Genomic DNA, 15,899 nt, shown 5'->3' on the forward strand with positions numbered 1-15,899 from the left:
CGTTGCACTAATGGCTTTTGAAATATCGGTCGAAAACATTGGCTCAAATGCCTGTTTTCTAAAACATTCTGATGAAACTTTTTTTGTCCGTCCCCCCCTTCTGCACCCGCTAATTATACCCTAAAATTTACGACGCTCGGGCATATGGGATGTCTGCTGTACGGTCTGCGCCACCGCATTGCATTCGCCAATAATAGCTAATAGATGAATAACCTGGGCATTCAACATTTACCTGTCAACAATGGGAACTGCAGATGGTCAACGCAGAAGGTGAAGGGGCTGTTTGGCTTACTGAGAGCTGTGAAAACATTCTCCCCGGCGCAAATGAATCGTTTTTGCGACAAATGGGAAATCCGCTTGCATGCCCACGACTCCGTTTGCCCACGGATAGCAGCCAAGTGCGTGACTGCATTAATATTATCATCATTCCAATTACCGAAAATGTATTCACATTCATAATGATCGCAGCCTCTCTTTAAACGGAACAAAAAAAAAGGGGGTCGTATTTTTTTGGTGCGTGCGACGTGAGAAAAAACAAACGCAAGCCGGGTTTTTGAATGGCTAAAATATATAATAGGGTGGCATATAGTTGAAATTGTGTCCACGTGATGTTCAAATTCGAATAGGTTGATAGAATCAGCCATATGAAGGGAAGCCCACACAAGGTACATTGTGTGTTTTAGCATGATGCACATGAAACAAGCCGTCTGGCTTTCTCCCCCGCCACGCTAACAGGACAAGCCCAGAGCACGCAACAACAACAACACAACAAACAACACAGAGACCACAGCACGGTGCATAATGGATCGTGGTACCAAACGGGCACAATCGATGGGACGCTGACACATCGCCGAAAATTAATCTGAGCGAATAAATAAAAAATATAAACACACACACACACAGGCTCTGAGAACAGTTGTGAAAAAAAAATAATAATAATGAAATAACGATAAGCCTCCTCTCCCTGAGAGATGGTGTGCGTGTGTGCTGTTTGCGGCGTTAAAAGCCAGATGCCCGAGGACATGCGTCTGGTCACCTGCTCACCGACCATACCCGCAATTCCCACAGCCTCCCCGCACCATCCCTCTGCGCTTTTCCCGACGAACGCTCACGGGCACACGTGGGCCCGGCTCTCCTCCGACCCGCAACCACCGCGCCACATGCACCCCCCGTAATACCCCACCCGCCTGCTCAGCTCGCATGGTCGCTCTCCTTCTCTCTCTCCCTCCCTCTCCTCCCCTTCTTCTCCTCCTAGCCAGTGCACCCTCCCCCTCCACCCCCCTACTACCCCCCCCCCCCAACGTAGAAACCATCCCTGTCTCGTCCCGTCCTGCTCCGCTTTGAGCCCAGTGTCCCAGAGCCATGTGAGTTGTGCATCTGTTAGGCTGGCGCGAGCCCACCTCAATTCCGTGTGCACACCCGCGAGAGAGAGTGTGAGTGTGTGTGTAGGGGGTGGTGAGACGGGGAGGGGGAGAGAGAGAGAAGAGAGAGCTAGAGAGAGACACAGAGCAAGAGAGCGAGCATGTGCTGTGTATGTACGGTGAACTTCTTTCGCACCGTACGTGGTCAACCGCGCCCATCGGAGGTGCGTGGGATATTGGAGGCTGAGACCGAGGAAGGTTGAGTCACAAATATGGAGAATGTGGAGAACGCCGCAAGGACAGAACTGGCGGTGAGAATGGCAGGAGACACGGAGGGCACGGCGAGGTTGGAATGACAAAAGCCCGAGAAAAGAAGAGCGAAAGGAAGAGCGGAAGGCAGATGAAGGTGGAGTGGTTCAGAGGCGGTGAGAGATAGGGAGAGGACAAACATGGGTAGAGCAGGCAAGCGTGGACGGATGGAGAGCGAGCGAGCGAGAGGGGGGTTTGGGTTGGGAGAGAGAGTGGGAGAGAGAGAGCGCTGGGCGGATGGAGGAGAGGAGACGGGATGGTATGGGGTGGGGTTTGGATGGCAAGCATGGGGATAGCAAGTGGAATGCTGTATCGTACAGCTGTTCTATTTTGCGCGCCTTCTGTCGACTTGGCTGCATCATCACACTGACAGCTCCTTGTAAAGCCCCGATATTTATTTATTTGCCGCAGTTTTTTTTCTCCACTCGTTGGTTCCCTTTCTACCTCTGCCACACACGCGCAGACACACGCAGACACACGCACACACACGCACACACGCACGCAGACACACGCACACACACACGCACACACGCACGCAGACACACGCACACACACACGCACACACGCGCAGACACACGCACACACACACACGCACGCAGACACACGCAGACACACACACACACGCACGCAGGCACACACGCACGCAGACACACGCACACAGACACACGCACACATACACACACACGCACGCATGCAGACACGCAGACACATGCGCGCACACACACATACGCGCAGACGCACACGCACGTACACGCACGCACACACATACGCACGCAGACACACGCAGACACATGCACGCTCCCACATGCACATGCATACACATACGCACGCACACACGCACGCACGCACACACACGCACGCTCCCACACACCCACACGCACGCACACACAAACACACGCTCATGCACGCACACAATCCGGCCACGAGAAACCAAGGTGACAAGAAGGTATGCGAAAATGTAACAGAATACCATGCATGAAAAAAATATATTTTAACAAGCTTAAGGGTTTTTTTTGTGTCTCTGTTGTTCCCTTCTTTGCATCATCTCCACCCTTGAAACCCGGAGACAACAGCACGGCATTCTTGTTTGATTAAAACAGCAAATGCTTTCGCGTATTTTCAGCCAGGAATGATAAATCAGCCTTCCGACGGCACATAATATCCCTCCGAGTCTGTTCAAAAGGTTAGAGATACAAAAAAAATATTTCCCCCAAATTCTATAAAAAAAAATTTTTTTTTACATTCAGAAGCCAAACTAAATAGCGTTTTAAGGTTTAAAAAAAAATAAGAGGAGTGTGTTAAACTGTTCAGGATCCGTCTCGCTGAAAGAAACATCTTAACTAGCAGCAGGTTTGCTGTGTGTCTTTCGTGTGCCCACAACAGATTGCAGAGTCTCGGGGCTACAGATGGGCTGTGGGCGGTTTTTGGCGCGAAATAAATAAATAAGTGGGGTGCGTAGGGGCAGGGCGGGCGTAGAAGCAAATAAATAAATAATCAAATTCCGAATTTATAAAAAAAAAGAGGGCAATTTGGAAGCAAAGAGCCGCAGCTGTTACTGGATTTGTGTGTGTGTGTGTGTTTTTTTTTGCGCCTGTGTTGATTCCGTGGGTTGGTGACATCACCGAGTAAACAAAAAAAACCAAACCACCCCCCCCGTGCCCACACACACACACACTCGGTAAGGGGGCCGCAGTGAGCTTCACCAAGTAATTGGGACGCGGTGCATTTGCCGTAGTTTTTTGTTTTGTTACGCTTTCCCAAGCCGAGGGTTCGGAGAGTGTTAAATGCTTACTGCGAGGTTTTCCCCGTGCGTCTGTCCCGACGGAGAGAGAGGGGCGCGGGATGTACCCGCGATATATGAAGACGGTGTCGATATGAACGAAATTTCAGTTCGTGAAACAAAAAAACAAGGAGTGTCGCCAACTATTGAAGGGGTGGGAAAAAGATTTTGGGCCGAGAGGAAATCGGCCAAGACCGATCAAAGAAATGATCGCGCCGAAAAAAACAAACCTGCGAGATGAGACGAAAAAAACAAAAACCAGCACTAAAAGCTATCGCGTCGGCCTCCTCGCCCTTCACATCCCACTGACGTCGTCACTCTTGACGTCGTCACTCTTGACGTCGTCACTCTTGACGTCGTCACTCTTGACGTCGTCACTCTTGACGTCGTCACTCTTGACGTCGTCACTCTTGACGTCGTCACTCTTGACGTCGTCACTCTTGACGTCGTCACTCTTGACGTCGTCACTCTTGACGTCGTCACTCTTGACGTCGTCACTCTTGACGTCGTCACTCTTGACGTCGTCACTCTTGACGTCGTCACTCTTGACGTCGTCACTCTTGACGTCGTGACGACGTCACTCGTGACGTCATCCCGTCGGGTGGCCTGAAGAGTTTGCGAGCTGTCGTGTTTGTTTGTGAGTACTGGGAGGGTAATCAAACCACAATAAAGGCCTTTTGTTTAAACCCAACGCTTCACCATGTCGTGGCGGCTGGGGGGGCGGGGTGACCATACTTCACCGTGCCGGTTTAGCGTCACTTGGCGAAGGCAGCATAGACGTGGCGACCAATAGAGATAATAATTCCTGCGTGAACCCTCTGCTCCCCACCATGTAGCCTCTCTCTGTACTCTCTTATTAATGACTCTCATGCCCTCTCGTTAATTCTCTGTCAAGAGGCAGCTAATACTCGAGCCGCCGTGTTCCGTGAAATCACGCCGCTTTTTCTCGGCGGTTCGAATTCCGTTATTTTTGTTGTTTTAAGAATTCTTCCGCAGGTTTGTTTTTTTTACATGGCTTATATTTTCAACGAAAGTAAAACGTTGCAAAAACAAAGCAAGATGCTATCGGTATCATCAGAATATGTATTCATGCTGGAGGAAAATCCGATGAGCTAAAAGCTCTTTTTCACAGATGCCCAGCAGGTACGACGGATCTCCGTGACCGTTCTACAAAACTATGGTCTAGGAGAGAAAAAAACAAAACACCGAGTTGTGATCTAAGGCAGGAGAGAGAGGAGAGAGAGAAGAGTGAGTGAGTGACAGGCAGAGCAGACACACCGGGGTTAGATGAACAATCCAGGAACAAGTCAACACAACGGGGGAGAGCAACCTTCCTACAGACAGTCGGAGATCCCTGCAAGGGAGCTCGAGGTGTTTAAACATTCGTGTTTATTTAGTATCACGCTTGTTTTGCCCGGGAAGGTAAAACACCACTACAGTCTCAAGACTCTCTTTTAGGAGGGTCCTGCCAAGGCCTCTCAGGAAAATCATTTGCAGGTATTTGTACAGGCATTTGGATGGTTGGCCAATACCAGTTACAGTGTGTGTGTGTTTTAAGTTATGTGAGGAGACTGGGTGCCGTGGTGTCTAGGAGATGTTAACTACCTCGCCAGGTATGCAGGAGGTCATGGGGTTGATACCGACCCTGATGCCTGCTGTATATTTGGAGTTTGCGTGTCTCCCTATCCAGTGGTCACAAGGATTTTTCTCTGGTTCCTCCGGTTTTTCCCCTCCACATTTGGCTGCACGCGATAAGCCACTTCGTTGAGCTATCAGTTGTGGCCAGGTCGCTTCTGAAAAAGGGCTATAAAGCTTAGTGGGCCCTTACAGTTTATAGACTGGAGAACTCGAAGGGAACCACCCATGCAGAGCAGGGGGAGAACACATAACCTCGAGACTGAAAGGCACCCTAATCAAGAATCAAACCTAAGCGCTTCCTGCTGTGAAGCGCAAGCTTTGCCAGCGCACCACCCCGGTACAACTCGCGCATCAGATGCAGCCAATGTTCGACAGCGGATTGCAGAGAGTGTTCCCAACGAATATCACTTGGACGTGAGCGGACTTTAAGATGCGGCCCAGGGCCGACTTTTCGCAAAGCAGAAGTGGAACGGAGATGGACGCCCCCGAACGGAGATGGCGCCGCCGCCGCCGATCCGGTTGCAGCGCGGCGCTAACGTCGAAACGGAAACATTTTGGATGAAAAAAAAATAATCTTAGCCCTTTCACACAATTGAAACCAAATTGGCTGGCGCGATGCAGTGGTCCTGAATGCTGCGTTGAAAGTAATTTATTTTGGATTCGTGTTTCTGTTAGGGATATAATTATGTGACATTCCATGGAGGATATGTATACTTTTTCTGTCTTCGAGTTGGACAAGACAGCCAAGTGTTTCGTTTCTGAGCAATACAGGGCCTTGCCAAGAAAAACGAGAAACTGAATGGAAACATATATTTATATATATAATTTGACGGACTGAAAAGAACAGCGTGTTTGAAGGCAAGAGAACAAAAAAAATGCATCTTTTAATGTTTGCTTTTATAAAGGTAACGTTCCCATTGTAATTAAATGGAAAGGTCTTATTGTAAACAATACATAAATCTGTCAGAGGCGTTTGGGATCAATGTTATGAATAGTTATTCGGGGGGAGCGGTGGAGCAACGGTTAGCGCTCTATGAAGTTGGCGTCGCCAGTTCGATTCCGGGGACCAAGACTAACATTCGTGGCGAGCGATATCCGAACCGGTCACAAGTTCCCAATCCCCACCGCAACTTCACCGATCCGCACTGCCCAGTGTGGTGAAGTATAGTCAAACAATCCCCAGGACCGACGCAGTATGGTGGGGGCGGGGGGGGGGGGGGTCCTTCATCCAGCAATACATCGACAGAGGGCCGTGAAATATTAATTATAAAATTAATTACGAATCAATTATTACAATTAGTCAAGGCAATTAAACAAGCCATTAAATCAAAAATTTATTACCTTATTCATTATTCGGTGAAGATGTATAGAGCGGTTACATTTGACTGCTGTGCTCGCGATACGGGCACGCACGTAGGAGATCGGCAGTTCATTGCATCGCGTGACAACGAGCAGATGGTGTGACGGGCTTCGGGAGGCCTTCATCCAACAGTGGATGGATCATGACTGATGATCATCATCATGATGATGATGCTGATGATGAGAGCTAATTAACGTCTCTTTTTTCAAGGACATCATCATTGTCACCGTTGTCGTCGTCAGCATCCTTATCGTCATCCACGCGACTTAACATTGCCTTGCCAGCAGTTTGGAAATAAAATATGACAAAAACTAAAAACCCCGCCCCACTCGGTGTGCGAACAGTTTTACTCAACCTACTTGCTGTACTGCCTCGCACAGACGCCCAAGTTGCTCCCGCAGTCGGTGCATGGCCAAACATCCTTTCAGAAATTATCCGCAAACCCCACGCTTCACGTTGCACCATTTGAGCGGCGCGAGCGCGAACGCGAGCTGGCACACGCACGTTTGCCGCCCTTTTGCTTTGCCACTGTAAAGGTGGTCTCGTCACGTGGGGGGGGAAGGGGCCCGCTCCTCAATTATTTTTTTTTCTTCTTCGTTTAATCGCGCAGGTGTCCCGCTTAATCCGACGGGGGAGGACGACGGTGGACGCCCACGATCGCGATGCCGGGGGTCACCGAGTGATGAGCGAGAGAGAGAGAGAGAGAGCGGCTTAGGGGCCGGTAATTTTGGGTTGGTTAATGAGGACGGGGCACTGGAAGACGGAAATCCGTGCGGTCGCGTTGGCACGGCCGAAATAACAGCCCTCTTTTGTCAGGAATTGTCCGGCCTCTTTTGCGTTCGGCGACCACAAAATAGCAGGTGTCCCCGCCCGCCCACCTACGAAAATCCCTACAAAAATGTCCCGAGCCCTACGCATACTCCCGTCGTAGGCACACTCACACCCCGAGAAAAAAAAAAAGCTCCATTCCTGGGGACGATATCCTCCGCTGCGGATATATACACACACACACATATGTGTATATATGCGTATATATACATATATGTGTGAGTGTACGTGTGTGTGCCTGGCACAAGCGTCGTGGTGATGTCCCCGCCACTTAGTGGCGAATGGCGGTTGTTGTTGTGTGTACGTGGGGAGCGGTAGTGTAGCGGTTAGTGCGCTGCACTACGAACCTGGCGACCCCGGGTTCGATTCCCGCTCACGGCGAACACCAGTGACGATTATCTGAACCGGTCCTGGGCCATGCGTCGAATTGTGATTGGTGGGAGACGGGTCTCGAGGCCTTGAAATAAAATGTCGTTTACGCTTTAATTTAACCCAATAATTTTAGTGGGGTGTCTATGAATGGATCACCGTATAATCTACGATTTTTCCTCTCAAACATTGACACCGACCGTGCTTCCGGCATCGCGAGCATCTAATCGGAACTCAAGCGGAGCGCCTTTCGTATTCAGACGTCCCACACAAGTGGATATTGCAGAGCTACCACTAAAATACCTTCAAGTGGGTGACATGCGGTCAATGCATTAGAGGGCAGCATTTCCCCACCTGCCCAGCCACTGAGAATAATCAGAATCTTTCTTTAGACTGGAGGAGGGATTCGATGAGCAACGAATCTCTTTTTCACACATGTCCAGTAGGGGGCGGGTCAGAAAGTGATTAATGTTTGTCGCGTGGCAGTCTACGCGATACAGGCACTCCTCTACTTACGAACATTCGACATTCAGAGATACGAACAAACCTGTCCGTATGTCGAGTTGCCTGTTTAGACCGAGAGTCGCAAGTTTAACCGCCACGCAATAGATGGCAGTGGCGGCAGCTACATCTGCAGAACATGAAGAACCAGTACATCTACAGGAGATTATGCAACTTTTAAAGCCATTCCCCGTGTTTAGTGTACATGCCACAGAAAATGTTTGGAATCTACAGGAGTAAAGTTAGGAACAAATCGTGTTGTTTTTTAATGCATTCGTTCTTGACCGGGCAGAGACCATCAACTCACTGCACACGAAAGCCCGGTTTTAATATCAACTCATTCCATGTGAGTCTATGGGCCTCAATGTGAGTCTCTGATGGGTCTCTGTGCGAGTCTGTGGGTGCCTTTGTACGTCAATGGACGTACATCAATTTAAGGACACGCGAGAACTCGATTTAATTATGCGCGGATGACACCCAGATTCGAACCCAGGATCCTATCGGCGCCAGCTCAATGCTTTTGACCTCTGAGTCACCCGGTCAGACCTCTGACCTCTGAGTCACCCGGTCAGACCTCTGACCTCTGACCTGTGAGTCACCCGGTCACATCATGGGCCACTTTACTCATCGTAACGGCCAACGCGACGTCTTCGATCAGCATTTGCTCCCTGATGCAAGAGCTCCTCCCCTTCGTTGCGTCTCACTTGAATTTGCTAACCGCTGGGTGGATACGGCATATGGATCACAAAACATGAATTCTGAATCAAATCTAATTGGGCCGGAGGCTTCATTTCGCAGCGGTGTCAGCTCAGCGCCCGTGACCTCTGCGCCACCCCGGCCACCTCCCTGCCCGCCGTCGTTTATTTATTTATATCCCAGGCACCGCTACGCACGCCGCCACTCCCTTCTTGGGCTTTGCCAGCAGATGGCAAAATTTCCCCTGGATCCACACGTGGCGGCGGCGGCTGTGGTTTATTCGGAGTTCGCTAACCACAAACATTTTTGCTTTTCACGTTTCCCCCCCCACTCTCTCTCCCCGGCCACTTGTAAAATACGCGGTGATAGGGCACACAAAGGGCGCTTGTGGTTTTGCTTGCCGAACAAAAAAAAAGTTTTTTTTATATATCCCAAACAAACAAAAAATAGGGAAGCAATTTTTTTTACCGAAACAGGATTGTGCAGCAACACCGAAGGCACGCACATCGCCCAACGCAACGGTGAACGCGAGCATGAAGATGTCCGGAGTTTTTAAATTACGCAGGGACACGCACGCGTGAGCGAGAGAGAACACAAAACAAATGCATCATCTACAACTGGTGCGACCTCAAAATAAAAACAAGAACCGAATTTTAAAATTTCACGAGCGCGCAATAATCAACCGCACGACACGTGGCGATGCGGAACCGGCTGCCCGTCCACGTCAAGCCGGCCCCCCGGGACGCAGTCTGCGGGCCCCCCATGGCCTCCCCGCGCACGATGCGATGAGCGGGCGGCGGGGGGGGGTGGAAACGGTAACGGGGAGTGCGGCCGGCTCAGCTGTGCATCGTCCTTTCCGCGCGAACTCGAACATCCACTGCTCTTGCCTGGAATTCCTCCACGCGCCCCATCCTTTCCCTCCTCCGGCTCCCCAACTCGAGCTCGGTGTTGCCCCCCACCCCATCACCACCACATCCCTTCCCAACGACACAGCCGACCAAACATCCCCCCCACCCCGACTACCTAAATCCCACCCTCCTTCCCTCCCTCCCTCCTCCCTTCCTCTCTCTCCACTCTCTCCGCTAACCGCCCCACAAACGCTGCCACCTCCCACCCCTCTCCTTTTCCCCTTTTTTTCAAACTTTCCCTCCTCCCCCCACTGCAAACCACCCCGAAACCCTCCCCAACCTCCTCCTCCCCAAGCCATAAGCCTCTGCTCAAGTTCAAGTTCACCGGGCGGTGACATCATGTCTGGTTGCTACGAGTTACGAGACGGATCAGACGTGACTTCTGTTTGTGGGACGCAAACAAAAACCTCCTCCTCTTTCTCTTATCCTCCCCTCCTTCGCTCTCCCCTAGGGCTCTCTCTCTCTCTCCTCCGCTCTCTCACCAAGCTCGCTGCGTCGATCTCGTGTGAATCCGCACTCAACTCTGTGCCACTGCTGGTGCATCGACTGTACCGCAGTTTCAAACGGAACTCCCAACAGGAAAAAAAAAATTGCTGATCCCGCTAAGAAAAAGTTTATTTAATTTTTTTATTTTTCTGGGTTTTTTTTCTGCCCCCCTCCTCCTCCCCGCCCTCTGTTCTTTTGAAACTTTTCTAAGCGGCTATTGTTCTACAGGCAGTCTTAAAAGTTTTTTTCCGTGGTGTTCAAAGGAAATCCAACAATAGGAATTAAAGCGCGTATTATTATGAAATGTACAGTCTTTGAGCGGTTACTTTGTACTGCGCCGCAAAATATATTTTCTTCGCTCTTAAGTGCGTCTCACGCGAGTGAAAAGAACCAGAGGAGGAAAGTTGCAAGGAAGACATTTAGGAGTCTCAACCACGTCTGGGGCCTTGCATTCGTCTCGACCTTTGGAGAATTCCGAAACATAACTTTGGCATTTTTGGGGGGGGAAGGGGGGGGGGAAGGGGGGGGGAGGAACTAAAATATTTATATTTAGTTGGAAGATTTTTGTTTAAACACTCACGATTCGATCAAAACGAAAGCACCTGGATTGACTGATCATACGCCTTGCAGGCATGGGTCCCGATGATGTAACAATGGCCCCAGCGAATGCCAGCGATTCCCAAGTTCCACACAAATCACCGGCTACTTTACCGTCCCGATACCGACAGATGTCAGAAAAAAAATGCGAGAATGCTTCATTAACCTCGCTGGCATCGCAGAAAACAGCACGGGGCCTGTGAAGACCAACCCCAGATCCATCAACTTCTTCGCTGCATTAATACCTTAGCCCAACGTCAGCCAACGTTATTGGCATCGTGTTCACTGTACAAAGCCCTCATGCATTATTCTTTTTTTTGTTCCTTTCAGAGCAGAACTTGGCAAGTTCCACTTTAAATTATTCTCCCAGTTCTCCCACACCGCGGCCAATCATTCACTCGCTCACTCACTTCGTCCTTCCTTTCCTCGCTCAATTATTCACTCGCTCAGTCTCGTTCCTTCGCTTGTTCACTTGCTCGCCCCGCTCACTCTCTCTCTCTACTTCGTTGCTCACTCGTTTAACAAGTCACTCACACACCCGTCGCTTCATTCACTCGCTCATTGACTTACTCCTTTATTCAGCGACTTCTCCACCCGTGTATTTAATTCTTCATTCACTCACTCACTTCTTTAGTCACTCAATCACTCCTTCACTCACTCGGTCACGCACCCCACTTACTCATTTCTTTCTCCGCTCGCTCACTCCTTCACGCGCTCGCTCGCTCGTCACTCGCGCACCCATTCGTACGCATTGTGAACTTCTTTCGCACCGTACGTAGCCAACGGTGCTAATCAGAGGTGCGGGAAATCCCATCACTCGCTTTCCGCGCTCACTCATTCACTCACTCAACCCTTCAAGTGGCTTCACCCCTTCACTCACTCACTCACCGCGCATCCTCCTTGCACGGTTAGCTACGTACGGCGTGAAAGAAGTCCAACACAAACTCTCACCCCTTCACCCGCGCCCTATACCCACACACACGCGCAAGTTCACTTTGTTTCTTCACCGCCACAACATGGACCCACAGCCGTGCTCACTCCGTTCCACACAACACCTCAATTCCATTGTTTGGGTTTCTTTCTCTGACCCCCCCCCACTTCTTCCTACCCCTGAAAATCGCCTTCCCCCACCCGCCACCTCACTCTCTCTAACACACACACATGCTTAGCCCCCCCCACACACACGGCAAGTTAGAAAATTGAGGAACCCTAATGAAAAGTGGCAGAGCTAAAATTATCTGCTTTCCAGGAACCCTAACGTGGGGAGCCGTCTGGCTGCATTTAAGGAGCGCAGGAACGTCTCTGCCACGCTTGCCTCCCTGACAAGTGCTGCAATAGTCTCACAGTACACCGAGTTAAGTAAACAACGGTACAGTTGCAAAGGTTTTTTTTTGGTTACACTTTTGGTGCGTGTTTTATATATATATTTTTATACTTACAAAAGGTTCATTTGGCGGTGACGGGCGCGTGTGGCTGTTTTTGTTTCTACAGGACGAGCCGTGGCTCTCTGGATGAACATTAAAAACAAGTTTTGATTTTGTGGAATAATTAAAAATATGTTTATGCATATGTTTGTAGATGTGTTTGGTGTGTGTGTGGTCCTAAATCGGGGAGCCGAGTTCGATTTCCACTCATGGCCACCACCAATGACGATTGTTTCAACCGGTCCTGGGCCTCCCCTAGGTCGACTGAGCCTCAAATGAGTAACTGGTGCAGTGTGTAAACATCGCCACGAGAAAGACAAAGGCGGCCTGGCGTGGTGCTGGCCACCGGCCGCCTCGTGTGTCACGCCGGCCTTCATAGGTGCTTGCTAACACCACTTGCTCCAATAGTCTGTTAAGGCTATACGGCGGATCTTTGTCTTTGTGTGGCCCCTATGTTCATTGTGAATTTGAGAAAAACTGCACGGTGGAATTTGATTAAAAAAATAAGGTTGGTTAAGCATTTGTTTAACTTCTGAAAGGGAATAAGATTTAATTAATTGGCCTGTGACCTTCCGGATTGATTTTTACAGAAGTGTTTTTTTAAGGGGGTGGAGTAGTGGGACGGTGGGGCAGTGGTTAGCACGCTCCTCTAGGAAATTGGAAACCTGAGTTATATCCCAGGCCATGGATACATTAGTGGAGAGCAACTCGTACTGACCAGTGTGGGGAAGTAGGCAGAATAAAATTAAATGTCTGAGAAATAACGATTTCAGCAGTGGGTTTTCAAAGGGCTGGCAATACATTTGTATTTACATATATTATATACCTTCAATTAAACAATTGTGCTAAGTTGCTTTAAAAAAGGGTAGATTATTAGATAACATGAACCGAAATTGTAGGCATTTCATGTGGCGTATATAGGTGTGTGTATATATGTGCGACATTGACATTTTTTTGTTACAATTTGATTTATCAGGTAAAGCCCACTGAGCTGTTCACTCTTTTTCATAGGTGACCTGGCCACGGTTGATGACAGCTCATGGAAGTGGCTTATGTTATTATCACTTGGCGGCATTTATAGTAGCCGCCAAATAATCTAAACGCGCGTTGTTTCTAAATGTGAATGGGGGGGGCAAATCCGAACGACCTGGAAAAAAAATCCACGATACCACCACGGGAAGAGAGGTCACGCCAACTCCAAATATACTACAGGAGTAAGTCATCAGGGTCCGGGATCGAACCCACTTCCTCCTGGATTACAGGCGAGAGAGATAGCAGCTCCTCTGCACCACGGCGCCCAACGGAGATGACGGAGGAACATGCCCGAGAAGATGCATATCCACTGGAAGATGGGAATGATAGTTCAACATTTCATGGTACATTTTTTTTCTTGCACGTAGGTAGTGAAGGAGACCAGGATGGGTCTCGTTTTCAAGAGCGAGCTGGGGCGGTGGGTGGGCTGGGTGGTCAACAAGTTGACAAGAGCCGAAATAAACTAAACTAAGTGCAGCGAATGAAATCGGCTCGCATGCAGAAGCTGGAAGGATTGTTGTTGCCGCGTGACCGTGAGAGATGGTGATGGCTCGGGGAGGCCTTCATCCAGCAGTGGATTTATCATGGCTGCTGCTGCTGATGATGATAATTGTAATGATTATCATTTGAAAACCATAAATAGCAATCGTAGAATTTCGATTTAAAGCTTTCGTGACTGCAGGGATTCATCTTCTTGGTTCTTTCGGTAAAGTCACGTAGAAGGGAAGTAATAAAATAATAAAAATAAAACATAATAAAATACAATTCTCACGACGTTTCGGCCACAACGCAAGCAGCCGTCCTCAGGTGAAGAATGACCTGAGGACGGCTGCTTGCGTTGTGGCCGAAACGTCGTGAGAATTATTTTATTATGTTTTATTTTTATTATTTTATTACTTCCCTTCTACGTGACTTTACCGAAAGAACCAAGAAGAGCAATCGTATGCTTTCTATATAATATTTGGCATGTGTTGGGACTCTTAATTAATTGCAAAACAACACATTCCTAAATATACTGTCGCTGAAACCGCAACTTGACATACATACAAACTGTTTCTAATTGGTTTGCAGACTTAGGGCTGCTAGTATATATATAAAAAAGCTGCAGGTTTCGATACATTTAGAAAAACAAACACCAATGGTGCGTTACAACGCAGGATGGGCGCACGTGAGAAGAAAACTGTCAGCCATGCCACCGGCCCTACCATTACTGTCTCATCTTTAATTAATTGAATTAATCACACGTAGCTGTAACGATCAGCTCATTAAGAATGCATGCATGGGGAGCCAGACTGGCCCAAAAAAAAAACCCCGTGATCTGTAACACGTTAACGGCAGTATAATCCCCCCCCCTTCACTCTTCCTCCACACGCCCCTCCAAAAAAATAGCCATGATGTTTTCAATAAATTAATGACGACTTGTTGAGTTCATTATTTTTTTCCCAGCCTGAATTTCACCAAAAAAAAATAACCCCCGAAGATGATTTACAGGTATTTCTTTTTTTTTTTGTAACGACTGAAAATTACTTGAAAATTAGCTTTGGCAATGTGCTCTGGGGAAGGCCTGTAATTCTGAGCACTTTAAGCAGCCATCACAAGTCACAATCCGGGGGCAATTAGACCACCACCGGCCGGCAAGAGACGGCTCACAAAGGGGGCCTCCGGTGGTGGCGCTTTCTCTCTCCAGGGCCACGGCAAGTTTTTGGAGAACGCAGCTCTCTCTCGCTTTCTCTCGCTCTCTCTCCTCTCTCTCTCCTCCGCTTGATGCACTCCACGTGCTCTGCAAGCACCGTTGGGAATTGGATCGTTTTGGAATGTCGTCGCGCGTGCCGTTCCGTCCCGAGGTTCCACACCACGTGCTGGATTTGCAGCTTCTTTCGGGAGCTGAATTCTGAACTGAATTCAGTTCAAGCCGATAGACTAAACAGAATGTAAACTTATTACAGAAATGATATTCGGATGAGGAGATTTCACATTTTGCCGAGGATCTGAGTTTGAAGCTGATATTTTAGTGCACCCATCTTATTTTATGAATCTAGCCCCCCCCCCACCACCACTTGATCCACCAGGGGCATTAAAGTTTGCTTAAAATCTTACTTTACTTTGGCTGAGAGCGAAAACATCGGACATCGTGCCAAACGACGAGACGCGGTACAACCCAAACACGTGTCGGAGAGCCGCGCTGCACAACCGCAATGACTCCATCAGCGATGTTTGGGAGAACTTGAATAACAAGGCCAGAAAATGCCCATCGCTCCCTCTGGCCAGCGGTGTGGGTCGCACTTTGCCTTAAATAACTATGGCAAGAGCCTCATTAGCAATGACCATCATAATAATAGTACAATTAAAATGACGAGCATTTTACTTTACTATAAGCCCTGAGAACGTGCTGACATGTGGCGCACTCATATTATATGCATGAATCTGGGCCGTCCCCCTTCGGCTATTTGAGGCTCTAAACTTTTGCTTTAGTGCACTTAGACCTGAGCGAACGCCACTTTGCCTCTGCCCACCCACCCAACCGACTCGCCGCCGACCCACCTCACACCCACCCTACCGTGGGCCCTCCCAATAATTTAATCAGACATCCTACGCCCCGCCTGGCAGACC

At 49.0% G+C, this 15,899-nt stretch overlaps 1 protein-coding gene across 11 annotated transcripts in view; it reads right to left on the minus strand.

Annotated features, from left to right (window-relative positions):
- LOC144941091 (nuclear factor 1 A-type-like) overlaps positions 1-15,899 on the minus strand; it is a 384,067-nt gene that overhangs the window by 11,924 nt on the left and 356,244 nt on the right. The gene's annotated exons all lie outside the window — the stretch shown is intronic.

Source organism: Lampetra fluviatilis, chromosome 24 (genome assembly GCF_964198595.1).
Source record: "Lampetra fluviatilis chromosome 24, kcLamFluv1.1, whole genome shotgun sequence".
NCBI classification, from domain to species: domain Eukaryota; kingdom Metazoa; phylum Chordata; class Hyperoartia; order Petromyzontiformes; family Petromyzontidae; genus Lampetra; species Lampetra fluviatilis.